We start from the raw sequence: 26599 nt of genomic DNA, 5'->3' as shown, positions 1-26599 counted from the left end.
TTGCGACCTTTGGCCACATTTCAGGCTTCAAACATAAAGATATAAAACTGTATTTTTTTTGTGAAGAATCAACAACAAGTGGGACACAATCATGAAGTGGAACGACATTTATTGGATATTTCAAACTTTTTTAACAAATCAAAAACTGAAAAATTGGGCGTGCAAAATTATTCAGCCCCCTTAAGTTAATACTTTGTAGCGCCACCTTTTGCTGCGATTACAGCTGTAAGTTGCTTGGGGTATGTCTCTATCAGTTTTGCACATCGAGAGACTGACATTTTTTCCCATTCCTCCTTGCAAAACAGCTCGAGCTCAGTGAGGTTGGGTGGAGAGCATTTGTGAACAGCAGTTTTCAGTTCTTTCCACAGATTCTCAATTGGATTCAGGTCTGGACTTTGACTTGGCCATTCTAACACCTGGATATGTTTATTTTTGAACCATTCCATTGTAGATTTTGCTTTATGTTTTGGATCATTGTCTTGTTGGAAGACAAATCTCCGTCTCCGTTGACAGTGGGGATGGTGTGTTCAGCTGTGTTGGATGGTTGGGATGGTGTGTTCAGCTGTGTTGCTTTTACGCCAAACATAACGTTTTGCATTGTTGCCAAAAAGTTCAATTTTGGTTTCATCTGACCAGAGCACCTTCTTCCACATGTTTGGTGTGTCTCCCAGGTGGCTTGTGGCAAACTTTAAACAACACTTTTTATGGATATCTTTAAGAAATGGCTTTCTTGCCACTCTTCCATAAAGGCCAGATTTGTGCAATATACGACTGATTGTTGTCCTATGGACAGAGTCTCCCACCTCAGCTGTAGATCTCTGCATTTCATCCAGAGTGATCATGGGCCTCTTGGCTGCATCTCTGATCAGTCTTCTCCTTGTATGAGCTGAAAGTTTAGAGGGACGGCCAGGTCTTGGTAGATTTGCAGTGGTCTGATACTCCTTCCATTTCAATATTATCGCTTGCACAGTGCTCCTTGGGATGTTTAAAGCTTGGGAAATCGTTTTGTATCCAAATCCGGCTTTAAACTTCTTCACAACAGTATCTCAGACCTGCCTGGTGTGTTCCTTGTTCTTCATGATGCTCTCTGCGCTTTCAACGGACCTCTGAGACTATCACAGTGCAGGTGCATTTATACGGAGACTTGATTACACACAGGTGGATTGTATTTATCATCATTAGTCATTTAGGTCAACATTGGATCATTCAGAGATCCTCACTGAACTTCTGGAGAGAGTTTGCTGCACTGAAAGTAAAGGGGCTGAATAATTTTGCACGCCCAATTTTTCAGTTTTTGATTTGTTAAAAAAGTTTGAAATATCCAATAAATGTCTTTCCACTTCATGATTGTGTCCCACTTGTTGTTGATTCTTCACAAAAAAATACAGTTTTATATCTTTATGTTTGAAGCCTGAAATGTGGCAAAAGGTTGCAAAGTTCAAGGGGGCCGAATACTTTCGCAAGGCACTGTACGTTCAGGAGTAAACATTTGCTTAACAAGTCACATAATTTGCTAATTTTATTGGTCACATACACATATTTACTAGATGTTATTGCGGGTGTGGCGAAATGCTTGTATTCCTAGCTCCAACAGTGCAGTAATATCTAACAACACACAACAGTACACACAAATCTAAAAAGTAAAATAATGGAATTAAGAAATATTTAAATATTAGGACCAGCATTGTCGGAGTCCGGAGTGTATATATTTAGTATATATATATATATATATATATACATACACACACACACACACACACACACACACACACACACACACACACACACATACACATAGTGCCTTCGGAAAGTATTCAGACCTCTTGACTTTTTCCACATTGTTTCATTACATTACATTTTTTTGCAAATTCATTGAAATTAAAAAACAGAAATGACTTATTTACGTCAGTATTCATCCCCCTTGGTATTTTTTCTATTTTGTTACACTACAACCTGTAATTTATTTGGATTTCATGTAATGGACATACACAAAATAGTCCAAATTGGTGACGTGAAATGAAAAAAAAATTATAATAATAAAAAAATGAAAAGTGGTCTGTGCATATGTATTCACCCCCTTTGCTGTGAAGCCCCTAAATAAGATCTGGTGCAACCAATTACCTTCAGATGTCAAATAATTATTTAAATAAAGTCCACCTGTGTGCGATCTTAGTGTCACATGATCTCAGTATATATACACCTGTTCTGAAAGGCCCCAGAGTCTGCGACACCACTAAACAAGGGGCACCACCAAGCAAGCGGAAGGAAGCATGAAGAGCAAGGAGCTCTCCAAACAGGTCAGGGACAAAGTTGTGAAGCACAGATCAGAGTTGGGTTATATAAAAATATCCATAACATTGAACATCCACGGAGCACCATTAAATACATTACAAAAAAATGGAAAGAATATGGCACCACAACAAACCTGCCAAAAGAGGGCAGTACACCAAAACTCACGGACCAGGAAAGGAGGGCATTCATCAAAGAGGCAATAAAGAGACCTGAAATTTCACCAAAACTCACAGACCAGGCAAGGAGGGCATTAATCAAAGAGGCAACAAAGAGACCTGAAATTTGCTCAGTGGTGAGGTTTTTGGAGGGAACATTGAACAACAACATTGTAGTTATTCCCCAATACTAACCTAAATTACAGAGTGAGAAAAATAATGCCTGTACAAAATACAAATATTTCAAAACATACATCTTGTGTACAACAAGGCACTAAAGTAAAAAAATGTGGCAAAGAAATTAACTTTGTGTCCTGAATACAAAGCGTTATGTTTGGGGCAAATCTAACACAATACATCACTGAGTACCCCTATTTGTATTTTCAAGTATGGTTGTTGGCTGCATCATGTTCTGGGTATACTTGTCATCAGCAAGGACTAAGGAACTTTTGGGATAAAAAAGAATAGACCTAAACACAGGCCAAATCCTAGAGGAAAACCTGGTTCAGTCTGCTTTCCAACAGACAATAAGAGACAAATTCACCTTTCAGCAGGACAATAACCTAAAACACAAGGCCAAATATACACTGGAGTTGCTTGACAAAGACAGCGCTGAATGTTCTTGAGTGTTCTAGTTACAGTTTTGACTTAAACTGTCTTGAAAATGTATGGCAAGACTTGAAAATGGCTGTCTAGCAATGATCAACAACCAAATTGACATACCTTGAAGAATTTTCTAATATTGCAAATATTGTACAATCCAAGTGTGCAAAGCTCTTAGACACTTACCCACGATGACTCACAGTTGTAATCACTGCCAAAGGTGTTTCTAACAAGTATTGGCTCAGGAGTGTGAATACTTATGTAAATTAGATATTTCTGTATTTCATTTTCATTAAATTTGCAAACAAAATGTAAGACATATTTTCACTTTGTCATTATGGGTTACGTGTAAATGGGTTAGAACATGTTTTATATTTAATAAATTTTGAATTCAAGTTGTAACACAACAAAATGTGGAATAAGGCAAGGGGTATGAATACTTTCAGAAGGCACTGTATCAATTGTTCAGTTGGAATGGTTTGTTTGAATCCTGAATCCTGACTGTGATATATGGTTGTCTCACCTTGGTATCTGCAGATGAATGCACTCACTTTAAGTAGTTCTGAGTAAGAGCATCTGCTAAATGTCAAATTTAAAAGTTTTACATTCAGATTTCATATTACTGTATTGAATAAAAAATATGCATTTTTATATTGATGTCACAAATGTATAATTTATACAGTTTTTTATAAAAAAGTGACTTATTTGTTACATTTGACTGTGTAAAACCTAGCAGTACTACTTACAGTGGGGCAAAAAAAAGTATTTAGTCAGCCACCAATTGTGCAAGTTCTCCCACTTAAAAAGATGAGGGAGGCCTCTAATTTTCATCATAGGTACACTTCAACTATGACAGACAAAATGAGAAAAAAAATCCAGAAAATCACATTGTAGGATTTTTAATGAATTTATTTGCAAATTATGATGGAAAATAAGTATTTGGTCACCTACAAACAAGCAAGATTTCTGGCTCTCACAGACCTGTAACTTCTTCTTCAAGAGGCTCCTCTGTCCTCCACTCGTTACCTGTATTAATGGCACCTGTTTAAACTTGTTATCAGTATAAAAGATACCTGTCCACAACCTCAAACAGTCACACTCCAAACTACACTATGGCCAAGACCAAAGAGCTGTCAAAGGACACCAGAAACAAAATTGTAGACCTGCACCAGGCTGGGAAGACTGAATCTGCAATAGGTAAGCAGCTTGGTTTGAAGAAATCAACTGTGGGAACAATTATTAGAAAATGGAAGACATACAAGACCACTGATAATCTCCCTCGATCTGGGGCTCCACGCAAGATCTCACCCCGTGGGGTCAAAATGATCACAAGAATGGTGAGCAAAAATTCCAGAACCACACCGGGGGACCTAGTGAATGACCTGCAGAGAGCTGGGACCAAAGTAACAAAGCCTACCATCAGTAACACACTATGCCGCCAGGGACTCAAATCCTGCAGTGCCAGACGTGTCCCCCTGCTTAAGCCAGTACATGTCCAGGCCCGTCTGCTAGAGAGCAATTGGATGATCCAGAAGAAGATTGGGAGAATGTCAAATGGTCAGATGAAACCAAAATATAACTTTTTGGTAAAAACTCAACTCGTCGTGTTTGGAGGACAAAGAATGCTGAGTTGCATCCAAATAACACCATACCTACTGTGAAGCATGGGGGTGGAAACATCATCATGCTTTGGGGTTGTTTTTCTGCAAAGGGACCAGGACGACTGATCCGTGTAAAGGAAAGAATGAATGGGGCCATGTATCGTGTGATTTTGAGTGAAAGCCTCCTTCCATCAGCAAGGGCATTGAAGATGAAACGTGGCTGGGTCTTTCAGCATGACAATGATCCCAAACACACCGCCCGGGCAATGAAAGAGTGGCTTCGTAAGAAGCATTTCAAGGTCCTGGAGTGGCCTAGCCAGTCTCCAGATCTCAACCCCATAGAAAATCTTTGGAGGGAGTTGAAGGTCCGTGTTGCCCAGCAACAGCCCCAAAACATCACTGCTCTAGAGGAGATCTGCATCAAGGAATGGGCCAAAATACCAGCAACAGTGTGTGAAAACCTTGTGAAGACTTACAGAAAACGTTTGACCTCTGTCATTGCCAACAAAGGGTATATAACAAAGTATTGAGATAAACTTTTGTTATTGACCAAATACTTATTTTCCACCATAATTTGCAAATAAATTCATTAAAAATCCTACAATGTGATTTTCTGGATTTTGTTTTCTCATTTTGTCTGTCATAGTTTAAGTGTACCTATGATGGAAATTACAGGCCTCTCTCATCTTTTTAAGTGGGAGAACTTGCACATTTGGTGGCTGACTAAATACTTTTTTGCCCCACTGTATTTCTCAGAGTGAGGCGGCTATATAGCGTTTTGCAAAGAAACATAATTATTTGTCTATCTTAAATGAAACCATCAAGTGATAGATTTCAAACAAATACATGTCTATCCTTTAACAACCCCATGCCATGATTAGATAGTGAAAAAACACACCAATATCTTATATCTTAAATATCTTTTAAAAAATAAAAGTGAATTTCTGAAAATGGATATATAGCATTTTGTAAAGAAACTCTTCAATTGTCTAAAGAGAGTTGGGGTTATTTTTCGTAGTTGCCTCTGAGACTCCTGTTAGATAACACAGATTATGTGATTACAAGTGTTTTGGGTTACTCAATTCTGACATCATAGGCAGCTGTATCCCACAAAATATTAAAGGGATTACTGTATGTTTAGCATATCATTCTGGAATTAGCATTAGAGTACGAGCAGTATGAACAGTAGGAGTTTAAACTGTCAAACCCTGTGCTAACAAACTACAGTAGCTGCATCTCACAGACACCCTATTCCCTGACTAGTTCCCCTCCACACTAGATTGAGTACACATATACAATATTATATATTTTTTTGAGTATGTCACTGCCCTGAAACCTGAAATCCTTTCCACTGTTTTTTCCTTGAGGGAATGGACTAGCTAAGTCTGTCAGTCAAACCCACACTAACCCTATTTAAAAGGCTGCCGTGACTATGCCAACCGAGTCTGCTGGGTTTTTGCGATGAGGTAATTTTGGGCATCACAAACCCAGCTTTCATGGTACGCCGAAGCCTGCCAGTCACTGAGGACTATGGGAAATAGAGACTGTGGTTCTGACATATGGGGGATCTATCTGGAACACACTCGTGTCTGGCGGTTGAATGAGGATTGTCAGCTAATACAGTGATGTAAGACGTGTGTGTGTGAGTCGTCACAAGTGGGAAATACTTTACAGTGGTGTATATGGAGGAGTTACAGTATATGTAGCTATAGCGATGATAACTTACAGCTCATCATCAATCGCAATTATACGTCTATGGGCATTTCTTTCATTCCGTAATATGTGCAGGTGTCTTCAAACATTTGCGACATTCTAATCTTGATAATTACATGGACGTATTTGAGTATACCATTGTGGGCTGCTGAATCCAAATGGTAATTAGCATATTAATTTAAATCCCAATATCTCACACAGTACATTTCAGTGGGGATGATAACAATGGGGCACAATGGAGATATTACAGTAATTGAAATGAGCTAAGTGTGAACTGTGACTCACTTCTGCTCTGTCTAGAGTGTCTAACTCCATATGGATGTAGTGAAATCACAGAATTAAAGGGATTGTTCGGGATTTTGTCAATGAAGCCCTTTATCTACTTCCCCAGAGTCAGAAGAACTCTTTGATACCATTTTCTTGGGGAAGTAGACAAAGGACTTTATTGACAAAATCCTGAAATATCCATTTAAGTGTGTCAACTGAAATGAGTGATATACATACCAGGATTAGGGTCAATTCATTTAAATTACAGTCAATTCAGAAAGAAAAACGCATTCCAATTCCACATTTTCGTCAATGAAATGCATTGCAGAGAAGTGGAATTGGAATTTAAGTGTACTTCCTGAATTGACTGTAATTTAAATCAAATTGACCCCAACTCCGGTATACACAATACTAGTGTGGAACAAAAAAATATTGTCGGTAGCTAGGTTTCCATCCAATTGGCAACAGATTCAGACTCTGGTCTAGACACATTCGCTCTAGCCAACAGCTTGCAGATACAGTGTGGGCAGGCTGTGCAGGTTGTCTAGTCTATATGATGAGATTAGTATGGATAAGAACGAGAATATTTTCATTTATCAAATGGCAGTCAAGCATCGATCACCATGTCACCAGAATAAAACCCTTGATATTTATAGGAAAGGAGCATCAAGATCACCGTGCACTTTCACCACCCTGTGAAGCTCATCATAACTTATTTAATCTGTAGCCTAATAAAATGCATGTTTCTTGATTCATGGAGGACCACACACCATATCATCGCGTGACTCCAAGTTTACTTATTATATATCAATATTTGCTCATAAAGGCCGTATCTCGCATAGTTAATTTTACAGACACAAAAAGATCGCACCATGTCGGACAAACAAATGATCTGTCAGCAGTTATTAAATAATACTGAAACTTCATGTTTCCATCACAGCTGGCGTGGATTTTTAAAAATACTATATGATTTTACTTGCATATAAACTGTGGATGAATACGTGGTTATTGTCAATATTAGAATGAGTTGTTGGTAGGCCAGGCATTGTTGCTGTAGTACACCCATTTATTTTACGTGGAGGTGATACGTTCCCTGTTTTGTCAGAAACCTTGATACTTTAGTTCCTATTCAGCTTTTCTCCTCCAGGTCGAGTAAGAAACTACATTTGGGCAGAAATAAATACTCCAAAGACGCTGAACGATTCCTCTAATGCGGTCTTAATGGTATTTAGCCTTATCTGGAATGGGTTTGTTTATACCCCGCTTGAAAAACACCAAACACTTTTGTCTCCTTTTGAGAGCATCTCAATTAACTCTGCCGACAAGAAAGTCTGGCGAAATAACACTCTGCTATTTGATCGACACTTGCCCACAGCACGGACATTAGGCAACTCACGGGCCGTGCTAATGCTGCTAGTTTTGAAAGTAAACATAGCCTTTTGTTGTCCTCCGACAGTATTGCAGCTCAAATTATGATGGTGTGTACAATCAATTACTTCAAATGATGTCTGTAGAATGGATTCCAATGTGATGCTTTGATAGAAAAGAGACCGCACAATGTGAAAATGAAAAACAGTGGCTGTGTCGGTACAAGGACATCTTTTAAAGTATTGTCATCTCTGCTCTAGTCACACTAGCAGAGTCACTCGACATCTTTGAGCAAAATGAAATCTTGATTGGTCCAAAAAAATATATTTAAAGCCCAAACTCATTTTCCTCTTTGTTGTGAGTGAAATATATACTGGCTTTTATCCTTTTATTGGTAACCCCAACGTGTGGATCTCCAAGAATTGATTTTCCTCCAAAGTAATTGCTCATTTCTCTCCTGTTTTTATAAATAAGCTGTTAGCCCGGCAGATACTCTGAAAAGCTGAAAGGCTATTGTTGATTCTGCTTCAGAACAAGGACAGCAATTGTATTGACATGTGAAAGTTCTTTGAACTGGGTGTGAGGTCACGCAAGGCTATTAAAGGATTTCTAGGCGCATCAATAGTAATTACATGTACAGTATTTAGACAACCATTGGCATGACAGATCAAATGCACCCATTTGCTGTTTTGAATGGTATTTTGACGGTAGGACTTCTATTTACAGCATGAATAGATATACTACTATTTTAAAAAGGTCTTGCTATGTAATAGAGATTTGTGTTTTAAAAGGTTTCTTGGAAAAGGTTGCTGGGTCAAATTTAAGTGGTTTGTATGATGGTTGGATATGGATGAACTAGGGGAAAATACATTTCAGGTGTATTTAAATAGATTAACTGAAACAAGTCTCTAACATGGCATTATGAAGTCCCCAAAACCCACTGAGATGTGTCTACGGATAGGATATGACTAGGAATAATCCATTACACACACATCTACATGACAATGACTGTACATTACATGGGTTACGGTGTATTGACTGAAACAATTACGTAACATTATACCCTCAATACCCACAGTCTGTGTTCAAGGTTTAGGGGATGATTTGGTGGCAGTTTAGTCATTCTCAAAGCTAACAGTATTTCAAATCTGCCATTTGTGTAAGCATGTCATCCATTTGCTTAACTCCCCGCCTGCATTTACTTCACTCCCCCTAGTCACCTCTCAGTCGCCCTCCCTCCCTCCCTCCCTCCCTCCCTCCCTCCCTCCCTCCCTCCCTCCCTCCCTCCCTCCCTCCCTCCCTCCCTCCCTCCCTCCCTCCCTCCCTCCTTTCTTCCAAGAGTGTATAAGTCACACCTGAGCCATCCATCCAAACCCCTAGACCATGAAATTAGCTAAAGACGTAAAGCTGTGAATGACACAGGTGTGGAAACAAATGAGAACGTCAAAGTAAGAAGTGCAGATCAGAGACGGCAGATCTTGTCGTCGTTACATGTCACAGCTTACTTACTCTTTCACTTTATGCCTAGTCTTTCAGGGGCAGTTGTGTGTTCCAGAAGCTAATGCTAGCTCGGTATTAGCACACACTGTGGAGCTACAAGTAATGGTATGAGGAGCTTGTGAGAAAGTCATACTCCTGCATCTCATTTCCCATTGAAAACATTTGAAGTCGCTCAAGCTTGTCGGCACTTCTTCTCTGTGCCGTATAAATTATGCCGCGCCTCGTCCTCTATCCCTTTTTAACTCATTCAGATATTCAAATATTCTATTCATCACCTTCATTAATAATTGCCTCCCCGTGTACAACTAAGATTTGGCGAGCGACAAGCTCCGGGGCAATCATGGCAGCTATTGTCTGCGACAAAGCAAGTTAATGTACCTGCGGAGCATCTTGACTGACGCCGATGTAAACAAGTCCTGCGATAGTGGGAAACATGAAAACATCTATTGTGTATTCTGACTGTGTGGTTTTGGGCTGCTTGATTGTAGGCGCGATTAGCATTTTAATAATGTGGGATATGTTGAGAGAGAGAGATAGAGTCAGAGCCAGTTAGGACCCACAGTCAGTTGTTATAATCATACAGGGGACAGGAGTGAATGTGCCAACTGAATGGTAGAAATGACATGAGAGAGTGGCATTTATCTAGCAGGACTTTTGTGAGATATTCTAATTCAACACAGATTTGGTGACATGGATGCGTTTCCCCTTTGGCTAAGCCGTGCAAAAAGCCAAGGGCGACAAATCAAGGAGTTGAGAGAACACACAGTCGCCATCTGTAAATTACATGTTTCTATGTCAAACAGTTTATTTTAGATTGTGCAGGTAGGAGTTCAGAATAATCAAGCATGCTGTTATTGTTCTTTTGTTGAAATCAACATGAAAATGTCCAGCATGAAATGGAAATGTATAGATTGCAGGCCTACTGTGCAGTGTTTGCTGTTTGGAAAAATGGCAACTCTAGAGAGAGAATACATCAAAGTGAGTGTCACGAATATTACCGAAGGTGGCTCCCCTTCTTGTTCGGGTGGCGCTAGGCGGTCGTCGGTCTACTAGCTGCCACCAATCCTTTGTTCCGTCTTCGTTTGGTTTTGTCTAATTGTTTTCACCTGTTCATTGTTTGGTTGTTAGGGTGGTGTTATTTAAGTTCGTTTAGCCCGCTTCTGTTTGTGCGGGCTTGTTCTTCTGTATTTGTGAGAGGTGTTAGTGTTTTGTTGGGTTTTCTCGCTGCCCTGGTATTTTACCTAAGGGTACTATTTGTAGTAAGAGTTATGCCTGTGTTGAGTAATACTATTTTGTTCTTTTGATTTTGGACATTAAAGCGTGTTTTTTCCCGCATCCTTTGCTCTCTGCGCTTGACTCCACACCCATTCACTCATTGAGCGTTACAGTGAGAATGTTATTGACTATTGGCTTTTGCCATCATAGGCATCAATGCCATGCTCTCTGTTACAACATTCTCCATGATGGACAAAGATCTGTTCACATCTAATTTCCTTCAAAAACCTATCAAGTTCTCTTATAGACATGTTCAAAATGTGTCGTCCAATTACCCAATCTCGGGAAAAAGGAACCACACCTTGAAAGGGAAATTGAAAGAGGTACATGCAAAGTGTGAAGGTATCAGGCGATCTGTTTTGATTGATGGGACCTGTTTTGGCATGTGAAAGGGAGAGTGGAGAGTGTGTCCACCGATTAATGATCCTTGGCGTTTTTGAATTATGACTAGGGGGAAGGTTGTCGACACTGAGAAGGGAGAGTGAAATTGAAAAGCCAATCAATTGCTCCTTTGCTCGGGCAAATGATGGACTAATGATTACCTGCTATCATGTGATCCTGCCATCATCTACATATTGATTCTCCTGCTGTCGAGACTTTGTAGAATGAATATTAAAACGATGTATCACCAACTTGATATAACCAACGAATCCCTCTTTACTAGCTTGTTCATGTGACACCAATATGTAATAAAGGTACAACACATGACTTTTCAACAAATGTCTCTAATATTTGAACATACAAAGAACCCAAATCACGCATGAATGCCATAGCAAACATACCAGCAATCTCTACTGCAAACAAGACTATTGGCTTTCACATGGAGGAAAATCAGCATAGAGTAGCCATTGAAGTTGCTGCATGTATGAGTACCTATGGAACGTGTTGGCCGTAACAGTAGATCTCCCCTAATTAGTATGACAAGGGGTGCGGTTTGACCAAATCACAACCCCATCACCCAGCTGCTGGTCTAATTCCTTTCCCGACCAACCACTTATGTCTGGGCAAAATTGTCTTAACTCGATCTACCCTATTTTAGGTATAGTGGAATGATGGGTTACTGGGCGGCATTGGCTTAATAACGATTTACCCAACAATGTACACTGAGTGTACAAAACAATATGAACACCTTCCTAATATTGAGTTGCACCTCCTTATGCCCTCAGAACAGCCTCAATTCGTCGGGACGTGGACTCTACAAGGTGTTGAAAGCGTTGCACAGGGACGATGTTGACAATGCTTTACACAGTTGCGTCAAATTGGCTGGATGTCCTTTTGGTGGTGGACCATTCTTGAGCCACACGGGAAACTGTTGAGCATGAAAAATGCAGCATTTCTTGACACACTCAAACCGGTGCGCCTGTTCAAAGGCACATACATATTTTGTCTTGCCCATTCATCCTCGGAATGGCACACATACACAATCCTTCTTTATCTTGTCTCCACCCTTTCATCTACACTGATTGAAGGGATCATAGCTTTCACATGGATTAACCTGGTCAGCCTATGTCATGGAAAGAGCAGGTGTTCCTAATGTTTGTACACTCAGTGTATATTAACCTTCGATCGCTGATGCTATGTATTGGCCAGTGACAGACGTTGAAGCCACCAGTCGGCCAGACTGGCACTCCCAAGGAGAAACAGTCCTCCATAGGAATGAATGGAATTCTACAGTATTTCAATTAAATGTTTCATGGGAAAAAATGACATGTATTTAAATGTTTTTTGTTGTAGTGGGGACTGTAAGAGAACTTTCAAAACAATTAGCTGTGTAGTTCACATAAGAAAATGTAAAAGTATGCATTAAGGTGTTTAAAATAGAATAAATGTGGCAAAAACTAATTTAGACATTAATAAATGCATTTCTATACATTCCAAAATATATATTTTTTAACAATGGAAGTGCCAAGATGGAGATGCAGTGGTTTCAAAACACCGCCCCCTGTTAGTCTGTGTATATAGATACAAATAATTATATCTACCCTGTTTGAATTACAGTCAAATTATGTGTTACTGGGTGACATTGGCTAAATTAGTAACTTTATCTACCCTGTTTGAGTTACAGTTGAATGATGGGTTACTGGAGAACCGTCTTCGGACATAAAGCTTATAGTGTTGTACAGTGTAAATATGTCAGTGTGGATCCTTATGAGGTTATACTGTCAATAGGATGTTGAGCTATGAATAACAATGTGGACTCACCACTGTGGTGAATCGATCATTTGTTGTGTCCCTTGCAAATTATTATATTGTGCATCCTGTAAATGTTTTCCCCTTTATTTCTGTCTTGAGCAAAACAGTGCTCACATCCACACGCACACACACACACACACACACACACACACACACACACACACACACACACACACACACACACACACACACACACACACACACACACACACACACACACACACACACACTCACTAACACACTAATGCAAACACACACACAAACACTTGGGGGATGTTCAGGGTCAAGTGGTGCTCAAGGCGTGCTTCGAAAAATCCTGACGCTAGCAAATATTTCAAGACATTCTCTTTATTTACATGCAAGTTGCTGTCTCAGGCTGTTCAGTATTGTGATAATTTCCCATTTGAAAGTCATAACTTCTTTACATTCGTTGACGTAAAGGTTAACAAGCCTGAAGATTAGATCTCTCTTACTTACTCTCTCGTTGCCCTTTCTTCAACTAAATATCTCTTCTCTCGCATATTCTCTCAATGTCACTCTGTTTCTGTCGGCTTCTCTGCTCGTTTGTCTGTCAGTCTCTTCTTCTCTATACATCTCTATTTTCTCCCCCTTCACTTTCCACCTCTCGCTGTTTATCCACTGTCTATCTCTGTCACCCTTTCGATGTTTAAATCTCTCCTTGCCTTCCTCTTAGAATCCTATTCCCCCGCCTTCAATCTCTTCGCCTTTCTCTCTTTGACATTAATAGTGAGAGCTACTTGTTGTTCTCACCATATTTTCTTCCCCTGTTTGGCGGGAAACGCTGACAAAGTTGCCTCTGAATAGCTCTGCAATATAGGTGTTTTGACATTTCCTCCCCGAGATGTGGCGGCACATTATATTCCCAATAAATGCAGTATATTATGGCTATGACAGCTGATGGTGGGGTGGATTCAACCCCTCGCACCTGCTTCTGCCAAGATTGCACACAAAACTTGAATTTCTGTGCCGACACGTCTGTGCACTATGCTCGGAGCAGGCCTCCTTTCTCTAATCTCTCTGCCTTATTCTCGCTCTGTAATCAACAGCGATTCATCTCCAGCATGTCTGCTTAGGATGTTACTGTATTCAACATGGGCTGCTTGACGCCGAGTGGTTTCTGAACCTGTGGAAATGACGCAGCAAAGCTATAAAAAAAATAGGGATACAGAGAATTAGCTGTTTCTCAGAATTTGAGCGTATAATGTTAGTTGGGGCGATGTCAGTTGAGTAGGACCTGTGTCATTATGTACAATGGGTCACATCTCGTCACCTACTGCACATCTGAATGGACTGGAAAGGTGTAACATTTTCCAATCCAATTTGTACACATGCCGATAGTGAGTATGGGTCAGTACCTATAGGGAGTAGGGGTTAGTACCTATAGAGAGTAGGGGTTAGTACCTGTAGGTCGTAGGGGTTAGTCCCTATAGAGAGTAGGGTTCGTACATATAGGGAGTAGGGGTTAGTACCTATAGGGAGTAGGGGTTAGTACCTATAGGGAGTAGGGTCAGTACCTATATGGAGTAGAGGTTAGTACATATAGGGAGTAGGGTTAGTACCTATAGGGAGTAGGGGTTAGTACCTATAGGGAGTAGGGTTAGTACCTATAGGGAGTAGGGGTTAGTACCTATAGGGAGTAGGGTTAGTACCTATAGGGAGTAGGGTTAGTACATATAGGGAGTAGAGGTTAGTACATATAGGGAGTAGGTTTAGTACTATAGGGAGTAGGGGTTAGTACATATAGGGAGTAAGGGTTAGTTCCTAGAGAGAGTAGGGGTTAGTACCTATAGGGAGTAGGGTTAGTACCTATAGGGAGTAGGGTTAGTACCTATAGGGAGTAGGGGTTAGTACCTATAGGGAGTAGGGTTAGTACCTATAGGGAGTAGGGTTAGTACCTATAGGGAGTAGGTGTTAGTACCTATAGGGAGTAGGGGTTAGGACCTATAGGGAGTAGGGTTAGTACCTATAGGGAGTAGGGGTTAGTACATATAGGGAGTAGGGGTTATTACCTATGGGGAGTAGGGGTTAGTACATATAGGGAGTAGGGGTTAGTACTTACAGGGAGTAGGGGTTAGTACCTATAGGGAGTAGGGGTTAGTACCTATAGGGAGTAGGGTTAGTACCTATAGGGAGTAGGGGTTAGTTCCTATGGAGAGTAGGGGTTAGTACATATAGGGAGTAGGGTTAGTACATATAGGGAGTAGGGTTAGTACATACAGGGAGTAGAGGTTAGTACCTATAGGGAGTAGGGTTAGTACATATAGGGAGTAGGGTTAGTTCCTATAGAGAGAAGGGGTTAGTACATATAGGGAGTAGGGTTAGTACATATAGGGAGTAGGGTTAGTACATATAGGGAGTAGGGGCTAGTACCTATAGGGAGTAGGAGTTAGTACATATAGGGAGTAGAGGTTAGTACCTATAGGGAGTAGGGTTAGTACATATAGGGAGTAGGGGTTAGTACCTATAGGGAGTAGGGGTTAGTACATATAGAGAGTAGGGGTTAATACATATAGGGAGTAGGGTTAGTACATATAGGGAGTAGGGGTTAGTACCTATATGGAGTAGGGTTAGTACCTATAGGGAGTAGGGGTTAGTACATATATTGAGTAGAGGTTAGTACCTATAGGGAGTAGGGGTTAGTACATATATTGAGTAGAGGTTAGTACCTATAGGGAGTAGGGGTTAGTACATATAGGGAGTAGGAGTTAGTACATTTTGGGAGTAGAGGTTAGTACCTATAGAGAGTAGGGGTTAGTACATTTTGGGAGTAGAAGTTAGTACCTATAGGGAGTAGGGGTTAGTACCTATAGGGAGTTGGGGGTTAGTACCTATAGAGAGTAGGGGTTAGTACATTTTGGGAATAGAGGTTAGTACCTATAGGGAGTAGGGGTTAGTACCTACAGGGAGTAGGGGTTAGTACATATAGGGAGTAGAGGTTAGTACCTATAGGGAGTAGAGGTTAGTACCTATAGGGAGTAGAGGTTAGTACCTATAGGGAGTAGGGGTTAGTACATATAGGGAGTAGAGGTTTGTACCTATAGGGAGTAGGGTTAGTACATATAGGGAGTAGGGTTAGTACCTATAGGGAGTAGGGTTAGTACATATAGGGAGTAGGGTTAGTACCTATAGGGAGTAGGGTTAGTACATATAGGGAGTAGAGGTTAGTACCTATAGGGAGTAGGGGTTAGTACCTATAGGGAGTAGGGGTTAGTACCTATAGGGAGTAGGGGTTAGAACATATAGGGAGTAGAGGTTTGTACCTATAGGGAGTAGGGTTAGTACATATAGGGAGTAGGGTTAGTACCTATAGGGAGTAGGGTTAGTACCTATAGGGAGTAGGGTTAGTACATATAGGGAGTAGGGTTAGTACCTATAGGGAGTAGGGGTTAGTACATATAGGGAGTAGGTGGTAGTACCTATAGAGAGTAGGGTTAGTACCTATAGGGAGTAGGGGTTACTACCTATATAGAGTAAGGGTTAGATCCTATAGAGAGTATGGGTTAGTACCTATTGGGATTAGGGGTTAGTACCTATAGGGAGTAGGGTTAGTACCTATAGGGAGTAGGGTTAGCACCTTTAGGGAGTAGGGTTGGTACCTATAGGGAGTAGGGGTTCGTACCTATAGGACCTACTTCCTATGGTACCAAATGAATGTAATTGGTTCAGAGTTTGCTTTGATATTTTAACCTGTGTGTCGTGATCGCGTTTGGTGTGGGGGGACAAAACAAATTTATGCACGATGGCGCACGCGCGCAGCCGGCTTGGGTTCTGTGTAAGGCTAATGGGAACAAGAGCAATATGGTGCAAAGAACCATCAGCTATTCTATTAGGCTTTTTACAGTACAGTTTATGAAGCATGCCATAAGTGCTAATTCTAATTGTTTTTCAAGGTTCTTCTAGGGTTACATATTGTTCTTTGTTGGCAAGGCTTCATTTAAAAAGGATGACAGAGGTTTGAGAGTAATGCTATGTTCAATGCATATCTGTTTTTGGTGTTTGCGGAAAACACATCACCCCATTGTATATGATTTTCAATACTGTTCTTGTCAAATGTATAAAAAAAATGTGGAATTGAAATAAATTGGCCAATGACATAAGAATGGCCACTGACATATTACTATCACTACAGGAAACTGAAACAGTTGATCATGCTAAAGTAAGGAGTTGTGGTTTGTTCGAAACAGCTGCAATTTTGGTATGAATTACTGCTGCATTGATGGAAGCACACCCATTAACAGAGGTAGGACTACACCAGGCATAATAGTTAGTCTGTGTACTATGAGTACATTGTCACTTGATTCTATCTATCAGCAATGTTTGGTATTATAAAGTACATATTCTATGTAGTGTAAAGGTCAGACAGACGGGTCTTTGCAATGTTGAGTCATTCTGGGATTTTATTCGTTACACCCCTATAATTCAAAGTGATTATCATTAATATCATTCACATGGGAAGAAATTTCAGAGCAGCCTGTTGGAATATTCTCATATCCGGCGGGGCTGGCGCCGCCACTTTCACAGCGGACAGCAATATCGCACAGCCTTTGAGTTTATGCAAAGCGCCCCATCTCCCTTCAACAGCGCTCAGTCAGTGAGACCTTGGCAAATATCATTAAATTCTCTGATAACGTTTCTCTCGCTCTTTCCCACACTCTCTCCCCCGTTTCTTTCCCCCTTCCTTTTTTGTGTGTGCTGGCTATCACTCTGCGGCAGTGCACATGGAAGAGAGTGCATTGATCTGCCAAAGTGAGCAGCCATTTCGCGGGGCAAGTCTCCGAGGTGCCTCCGCTTCTGAATGGGAATTGCTCATTTCACCTAGGCGCCTTGCTTAGCGAGGCTAAAGGGGAGCCCCGCCAGGAGGGAGTGGAACCCGGCGCCAGGGCTTGGTGGGCGGGAGATAAGACCTCAACTCGCTAGTGCTACTGGATCTCCAACCTCTCTCTCCATTCCTTTCTCACTAGCTCTCTCTCGCTTTCTCTTTCACGTTCGCTCTCTTCTTCTCACTCTACCTCAGTCACTCACGTGCACACTCAATTTCCTTTGCTACTCTCTCTCATTCTATTTCTCGCTCACCCTCTAGCTCTCAGCTAGCAGCAGTGAGCCTGGTGGGTAGGAGCCTTAACCAGTAAGGTTGCTGGATCGATTCCCCGAGCTGACAAGGTAAAAATGCCTGAGCAAGGCAATTAACCCATTGTTCCGCCGGCAACGAGGACGTGGATGTCGATTAAGGCAACCCTCCTCACCTCTCTGATTCAGAGGGGTTGGGTTAAATGCGGAAGACACGTTTCATTTGAATGCATTAAGTTGTACAACTGACTAGGTAACCCCTTTACCCTCTCTTGGTTTCCCTACAAATATGTGAGAGGCCAACTGAACCAAATGACTATTGCCCCGTAACACTCACTTCTGTCGTCATGAAGTACTTTGAGATCATATTACCTCTACCTTACCTGACACCCTAGACCCACAATTTGCTTACTGCCCCAACATATCCACAGACGATGCAATCGCCACCACACTACACACTGCCCTATACCACCTGGACAAGAGGAATACCTATGCTGTTCATTGACTATCGCTCAGCATTCAACACCATAGTACCCTCCAAACTCATCATTAAGCTCGAGGCCCTGGGTCTGAACCCCGCCCTGTGCAACTGGGTCCTGGACTACCTAACGGGCCGCCCCCAGGTGATGAAGGCAGGAAACAACACCTCCACTTCGCTGAGCCTCAATACAGGGGCCCCACAACGACGCATGCTCAGCCCCCTCCTGTACTCCCTGTTCACCCATGACTGCGTGGCCACGCACGCCTCCAAATCAATCATCAAGTTTTCAAATGACACAACAGTATTAGTCCTGATTACCAACAATGACGATACAGCTTACAGCGAGGAGGTGAGGACACTGGGTGTGTGGTGCCAGGAATGTCACCCAACGTCAACAACACAAAGGATCTGATCGTGGACTTCAGGAAACAGCAGAGGGGGCACCGCCCTATCCACATCGACTGGACCGCAGTGGTCTGCAGGGCTCTCCAGAGGGTGGTGCGGTCTGCCCAATGCATCATCTGGGGCAAACTACCTGCCCTCCAGGACCTGCCCTACAACGTCCGATGTCACAGGAAGGCCAAAAATTACAACAACCACCCAAGCCACTGCCTGTTCACACCACTATCATCCAGAAGGCAAGGTCAGTACAGGTGCATCAAAGCTGGGAAACTCCCAGTACAGAGATTTAGCGCTACACTATTTGCCTTGCAAATGTACCATGTATTTACAACCCTCTGTCCCATGTAGCTCAGTTGATAGAGCAAGGCACTTTCAACGTCAGGATTGTGGGTCCAATTCCCACAGAGGACCAGAATGAGAATGTATACACTCACTACTCACTCACTATAAGTTACTCTGGATAAGAGCGTCTGCTAAATGACTGTAAATTATGTCCAAAGCAGATGTTAAGGCAATCAACTATTTTAGATGTAAATCTGTTAGACAAGTGATAAGTCTTAGTGGTTTAATGTTTTGAATAGCAACGTAGACCATTATCAGAGTTGTGGAATGATCCAAACAATATGTAAACAAATGTTAATTCAAATGTTAATTCAACTGGTCTCAAACTTGTGCAGTCTCAACATGCTGCCCACCTAATTCTTCAGAAGTCCGGAACGCAATCCAGCCAACCACTTCATTCCACTACTTCATTCTTCTGATATTCCAAATACATCCTCCTCACCAGCCACATCCCTATCCAGTCTACATCTCCTAGTCTCTCTCCTCTGTGACAGTCTCATCACGCTCTATCAATCAGGCTTCTGAAGCCTGGCACACAGCACAAGGCACGGCCAGTCTGGCCTCATCAGAGCCAGTCAGTCTCCCTCTCACTCTCTGTCTCTCTAAAAGGCTTGGCTTGGCAGATACAGACTTTTCTCTTCACTAACCAAGGGAGAGATGGCAGAACAATGATCCGAGCTGAGACATCTGATTTGGGATTGATTCCGTTCCAATGTAAGAGATTGATTGGAAATTATTTCAGAGAGGACTATTTTATATGTTTCTTTTCAATTCAGAGAGAGACTATTTATTTAGGTGTAAATGATCTGAAATGACTGATTTTCAAATGGAATTAATCCCAATCCAAAGGCTAACTGAAATCATAATGAATTTATTGTATTGTTATACCCATTGTAGCTAATCTATTGTCCACACCTTAACAAAATGATGGTGTGGGCTACCAGTGTCAGGCTTGTTAACCTACTCAGGCAGCTCTGGGACTCACTGTATGGACAGAATGGCTCCAAATTGACAATCACATTTCAACACACCACCACATCCATCTCAAACTCTTACCTCCTCTCAAGCCTCATCCTGTGGTTGTTGTCTCAGGAAAGAGAACTGGAACGACATGAGAGAGAGAGAAAATATTAACATTTTTGTAATTTAGCAGACACTCTTATACAGAGCAACTAGGGATAAGCGCCTTGCTCAAGGGTACATCGGCATCATTTTAACCTAGTCAGCTCAGGGATTCAAACCAGAAACCTTTCATTTACCGGCCCAACGCCCTAAACATCTATGACTCAGGAAACATAACATCTTGTCACAGAAATACTATTATTAATAAATCATATCATCACATTTCAATGTTGATTTGTTTATGGAATTAACCATGATGTAACAACAAAACAATTTCTTATCATTGGCACCATTTCGGTGTCAAACTCCCGCTTGGCAGGTAATACTACTTAGCAGAAATATTGATCAGCTTTGGGGCCTATGATAAAAACACATTCTCCTTCAATTACAATTGTGAGATATTCAGAAAATATACTATTTACTGTGCCGAGCAGATTTTTTCAGGCTATTTCCTGCTAAATGCATTAGCAGATGCTGCAGTGCCCATACAAGCCTGTGGACTAATATTCTTGTAAATGATTAGCTGCTTATTGAACCAAAGGAGAAATGTGCTTTAGGTTGTTCCGACAAAATGACTCATAATGAATGATACAATTATTTTGTTTTGCCAAATTGGGTGCACCCTAATTTCAGTCACCATGCTTAAGACATCATGATGGTGGTGGGTTTAATTGTATGAGAAGGATCTCCTTGAAAACTGTGGAAACTGTGGCGGACATGAGTTGCCATGGCAAGACCACTGATTTGAAATGTATGAGTGCAGTTCTTTTAATTTCCACAGGAATTTTATGATCATTGGATTAATCTTATCTAAGATGTGAATGTTAGTCATAGCTGAGAAATCAACCTGAACTTCTCATGGCCTGAACCTTCTCAGATGTCTGCATTTGCATAAACCACTGCTTTCAATTACATTAAATACATTTCACAAGTAGGCGAGAGCGGGGTAAGTTGAGCCGAAGGGGTAAGTTGAGCTGCCCTTGTTTCTAGGAAAACATACACCAAATGAATCATTTTACCAACTATTTAGGAACAGGTTATTATTTCAAGGAGTATGTGAAGGAAAAAAACACATGGAAAAAGTGGTAAGCAAGTTAGATTCAAAAAACGGATCTTCACCAAGTCAAATATTTTTTGTTTGTGTTAGAACATTTATGATGCTCGTATCTAAACCAAAGTAAAAAAGTTCTATACATCAGTTGGGATCTCTATTAGCTTCAATATGAGGTCCTAAACCTAGCATGAATGTGCATCCTTGTAGCTGTGTGGGCTAATATAGTACACATGTTTGCCTTGGGGTAAGTTGAGCCCATGATTGAGCTAATGGAAAGTTGAGCAAATTGAAGTGTTTGCAAGGCATTATTGCTGGGATATGAGTTAACAACAGGGCCTGGAGAATGTTAAAAGTGTTTCAAAAAAGTACAAAGTGTTTGTTCGGTGTTAAGCCTGTGTTATAAGACGCTTCAAATTATTAAAATACAAAAATGGTTTGGTATTGTATTGAATTGAGTTTGGGAAATAAAGATAGACATGGTTTTAAAATGGTAGTAGTAATATTTTATTCAGTACAGAAATTTGTTGGTGGCTTAACTTGTGCCAAGAGACCACTTTTTTTTGGACAAGCTATGCTTTCAAATCTGTGACGTTTACATACATTCTGATCATTTCCAGTGCCCCTGCACATTGACTCTGTACCGGTACCCCTGTATATAGGCTCGCTATTATTATTTTACTGCTGCTGTTTAATTATTTGTTACTTTTATTTTCAATATGTTACTCATCTATTTTTTACTTAACACTTATTTTTCTTAAAACATTGTTGGTTAAGGGCTTGTAAGTAAGCATTTCACTAAGGTCTACTACACCTGTTGTATTCGGCTCATTTGACAAATACAATTTGATTTGATATATATCATCCTGAAATATATGTAGATATATTTGATAGAAATAATACTATATTTCCCTCGATGGAGTGATGCTGAAGGAAAAAAATTACTCAACTTACCCAACTCTCCCCTAAACAGAGAATGGAAAAAAGTGGTTACGCAAGTAAGGGGGTGATTCAGTTTGGGCCCTCAAATCCTGCCTGAAACAATGCTGTTGGTTTCATAATTCCCCTTTACTTTGTTCACCTGATAAGCCCTGTCCATACTAACGAACACACATATTGAAATGTAGAACTGGGGGATATTAGGGGACGGCCATTTTGATGTGGCAAGGAATAAATAATTAGGACCCGATTTGGCCCTATAATTATAACATTATCACAAAGATAATGTTAAATGAAAATGAACAACGTTTTGATGGATTCATTTGCCAGAAGATAGCACAGAGGTTGGGTTGGCCGAGCAAGGAAAAGACGAAAAAAATAAAATAATAATTGCAGAAAAAGTGACAAGAAAGATATCGGCACAGTTTCCTGTCCGGGGCACAGCCATATTTCATTACACAGCAGTGAGGCTTAGGATGCAATCAAGCATATTTAGCTGTCCTCGTCTTGGCCCAGAGCAATTATTACTCCCCGTTTTTTTTACTGTGCTCTGCCATGGGGAAAATGAAACTCGGTACTTATCAACTCAGTGCATAGACAAGTGACTGGGGCGAAGGCAGCTGTACAGGACCCGAGCCATAGGTTACCTTTGAATCCATTAGCTTTGTAACATCAGCACATTGGTGAGATAGAGCCATAACCATAAAAATGGCACCCAAAAAGGCATTGTTATTTGCATTAATATTGGACGAGGCCAAACAGAGGGAAAGATCAAGAAGGGAATGTGAGGGTTTATGACCTGTGGCAGCGCTTCGCTGTCTGCATCTCTGAAATATCTAGCCCTACACTTGTCAGGCTTTGTGCCTGATTATATTATCATGGTTGGCGATCAATGGCACTACATCATCCCTCAGCCCTAAAGGCAAATGTGACACACAGGCTTACTATAATCTGACTACCGGATCGGTGCTCTACCAGTTAAAGTTCTTGTTGATGATATTTCCATTTTGAGATTTTGCCATTAAGCGTTATAGCAGTCTATCGTGTAAATATATTTTATTTTCAGTTTGCAGAGAAGACAAATCAAAACATTTAGCATGCCATTTATATTTGTGATTTTATATAGTTATGTACAATGTAAGTGACAAAGTAAAGTGGCATTTTAGCATACCTAATTTTGAAAATCATTGACATTTGAATTTGAGTAGTATACACTGACAGAGCAGAGTGGACAAAGAGCAAAGCCTAAATGACTGGTAATTTGTGCATCGGCCACCACAACAGCATTAAAGTGGGCAGGTGCATAACTGGAACTATGTCAGTCAGTGTTATATCAGAGTATATTTAAGACATCTCCCCAGCTTCATCCCTCCTTCATAACCTGGTGTAATGAGACCCCTGATAAGGGTTTTGAGAAGAATCCGAATGTACAAAGTTTTTTATTTATTTAACCTGGTTTATTTAACCAGCACAAGTTCTCATTTGCACCTGTGACCTGGCCAAGATAAAGCATAGCATTGTGAACAGACAACACAGAGTTACACATGGAGTAAACAATTAACAAGTCAATAACACAGTAGAAAAAAAAGAGAGTCTATATACATTGTGTGCAAAAGGCATGAGGAGGTAGGCAAATAATTACAATTTTGCAGATTAACACTGGAGTGATAAATGATCAGATGGTCATGTACAGGTAGAGATATTGGTGTGCAAAAGAGCAGAAAAGTAAATAAATAAAAACAGTATGGGGATGAGGTAGGTAAAATTGGGTGGGCTATTTACCGATAGACTATGTACAGCTGCAGCGATCGGTTACTGTAGCTGCTCAGATAGCAGATGTTTGAAATTGGTGAGGGAGATAAAAGTCTCCAACTTCAGCGATTTTTGCAATTCGTTCCAGTCCCAGGCAGCAGAGAACTGGAACGCTTTAGGGACTTTAGGGATGATCAGTGAGATACACCTGCTGGAGCGCGTTGCCATCGTGACCAGTGAACTGAGATAAGGCGGAGCTTTACCTAGCATGGACTTGTAGATGACCTGGAGCCAGTGGGTCTGGCGACGAATATGTAGTGAGGGCCAGCCGACTAGAGCATACAGGCCGCAGTGGTGGGTGGTATAAGGTGCTTTAGTAACAAAACGGATGGCACTGTGATAAACTGCATCCAGTTTGCTGAGTAGAGTGTTGGAAGCTATTTTGTAGATGACATCGCCGAAGTCGAGGATCGGTAGGATAGTCAGTTTTACTAGGGTACGTTTGGCGGTGTGAGTGAAGGAGGCTTTGTTGCGGAATAGAAAGCCGACTCTAGATTTGATTTTAGATTGGAGATGTTTGATATGAGTCTGGAAGGAGAGTTTACAGTCTAGCCAGACACCTAGGTACTTATAGATGTCCACATATTCTAGGTCAGAACCATCCAGGGTGGTGATGCTAGTCGGGCGTGCGGGTGCAGGCAGCGAACGGTTGAAAAGCATGCATTTGGTTTTACTAGCGTTTAAGAGCAGTTGGAGGCCACGAAAGGAGTGTTGTATGGCATTGAAGCTCGTTTGGAGGTTAGATAGCACAGTGTCCAAGGACGGGCCGGAAGTATACAGAATGGTGTCGTCTGCGTAGAGGTGGATCAGGGAATTGCCCGCAGCAAGAGCAACATCATTGATATATACAGAGAAAAGAGTCGGCCCGAGAATTGAACCCTGTGGCACCCCCATAGAGACTGCCAGAGGACCGGACAGCATGCCCTCCGATTTGACACACTGAACTCTGTCTGCAAAGTAGTTGGTGAACCAGGCAAGGCAGTCATCAGAAAAATCGAGGCTACTGAGTCTGCCGATAAGAATATGTTGATTGACAGAGTCGAAAGCCTTGGCAAGGTCGATGAAGACGGCTGCACAGTACTGTCTTTTATCGATTGTGGTTATGATATCGTTTAGTACCTTGAGCGTGGCCGAGGTGCACCCGTGACCGGCTCGGAAACCAGATTGCACAGCGGAGAAGGTACGGTGGGATTCGAGAAGTCTGAGGTAGTCCAGGGAAACTCACAGGCCTTCTCTATTAAATCTAGTCAAATTAAACCCTTCTCAAAGGTTTCTGAGGGGACCTGCAGTGGACAGGCAGAGACAAGGTGAGGTTCTGGTTTAATCTCTGAAGGTACTTGAGAAACTCCACCACTGACCTGGGGTCAGTGGCACTCTAAAGGTAACATGGATGATCTGCCAAGCAGGTTTGCAAACAAGTATACATGCACATGCATGGTCCCTCGCACACACACAAGTGCACACACACTCACTCACTCACACACAACATAATCTCGCTCGAACTCCACTTCCACTGGCGTAATGCAGTAATAGTGCAGTAATAACCACAAGGACGGGGTTACGACTCATTTGTGGTCCAAAAACGAGAAGCTAGCTTTGAAGTGGGACCGGTTTGTCCGTTTGAAGCGATGGGATTGGAGTAAGGGAACCGTCTATTTTATGCAGTGCTCATTTCAACCCAGAGGACTTCGATAGCTTAGTATAACCAGTGGAGGCAGGATTTGGAATGATTTCTATCACAAATGTCAGCAGTGATGGAGATAAACCGGGTAAATTCAATGTATATTTACTTGACCATATATCTATTTGATTAACTGACTCTTCCTCGGCCAGTGAAACGGCTTGGCCCTCTGAATGTCTCTCCTTGGCTCTTCTTTGGTCGCTATCTCAGTCTCCGCTCTTCTTCCTTTATATTTGCTGGCTATTTGTTGTTGTTGTTGTGTTCTGTGGGTTATTTTTTGTTGTTGTTGTTTATTGTTGTGTTCTGTGGTTCCTGCCTGTGCTAGACTAGTTGTTATCTGGCTTACTACTTAGCTAGCCACTGTAGTGGTTGGATAGCTAGGCTAGTTAGCTGGATAGGCTAACTGGTTAGTTGGTGTTATGTTTTTCCATAACGTTAGTTTACTTTAACGTACAGAGCATTCGGAAAGAATTCAGACACCATGTCACGTCTTGATCATATCAAGCCTTTATTTTCTATGGTAGAATAGGTCGGGGCGTGACCTATTCTAGTCTAGTTTACATTTTCCATGTGGGGTTCTAGGTTTTTTTTTCTATGTTGTGGTTTTGGTATGATTCCCAATTAGATGCAGCTGGCTATCGTTGTCTCTAATTGGGGATCATACTTAAATAGCATTTTTTCCACCTGTGGGTTATGGGATATTGTTCATGTTTG

General features: G+C 41.3%; 1 protein-coding gene across 15 annotated transcripts in view; it reads right to left on the bottom strand.

Moving 5' to 3' along the window:
* LOC110500605 (receptor-type tyrosine-protein phosphatase delta) overlaps positions 1-26599 on the bottom strand; it is a 612371-nt gene that overhangs the window by 333033 nt on the left and 252739 nt on the right. For all 15 annotated transcript variants that reach the window (XM_090214671.1, XM_090214666.1, XM_036958032.2 and 12 more), the window contains exon 7: positions 20337-20381. The gene's annotated coding sequence lies outside the window, so the exon portion shown is untranslated. The remainder of the gene's footprint in view (positions 1-20336; positions 20382-26599) is intronic.

This window comes from Oncorhynchus mykiss, chromosome 21 (genome assembly GCF_057628025.1).
Source record: "Oncorhynchus mykiss isolate SJ-2025 chromosome 21, ASM5762802v1, whole genome shotgun sequence".
Classification (NCBI taxonomy): Eukaryota; Metazoa; Chordata; class Actinopteri; order Salmoniformes; family Salmonidae; genus Oncorhynchus; species Oncorhynchus mykiss.
Note: the sequence above shows the minus strand (reverse complement) of the source record. Positions and strands in the feature narration are given on the sequence as shown.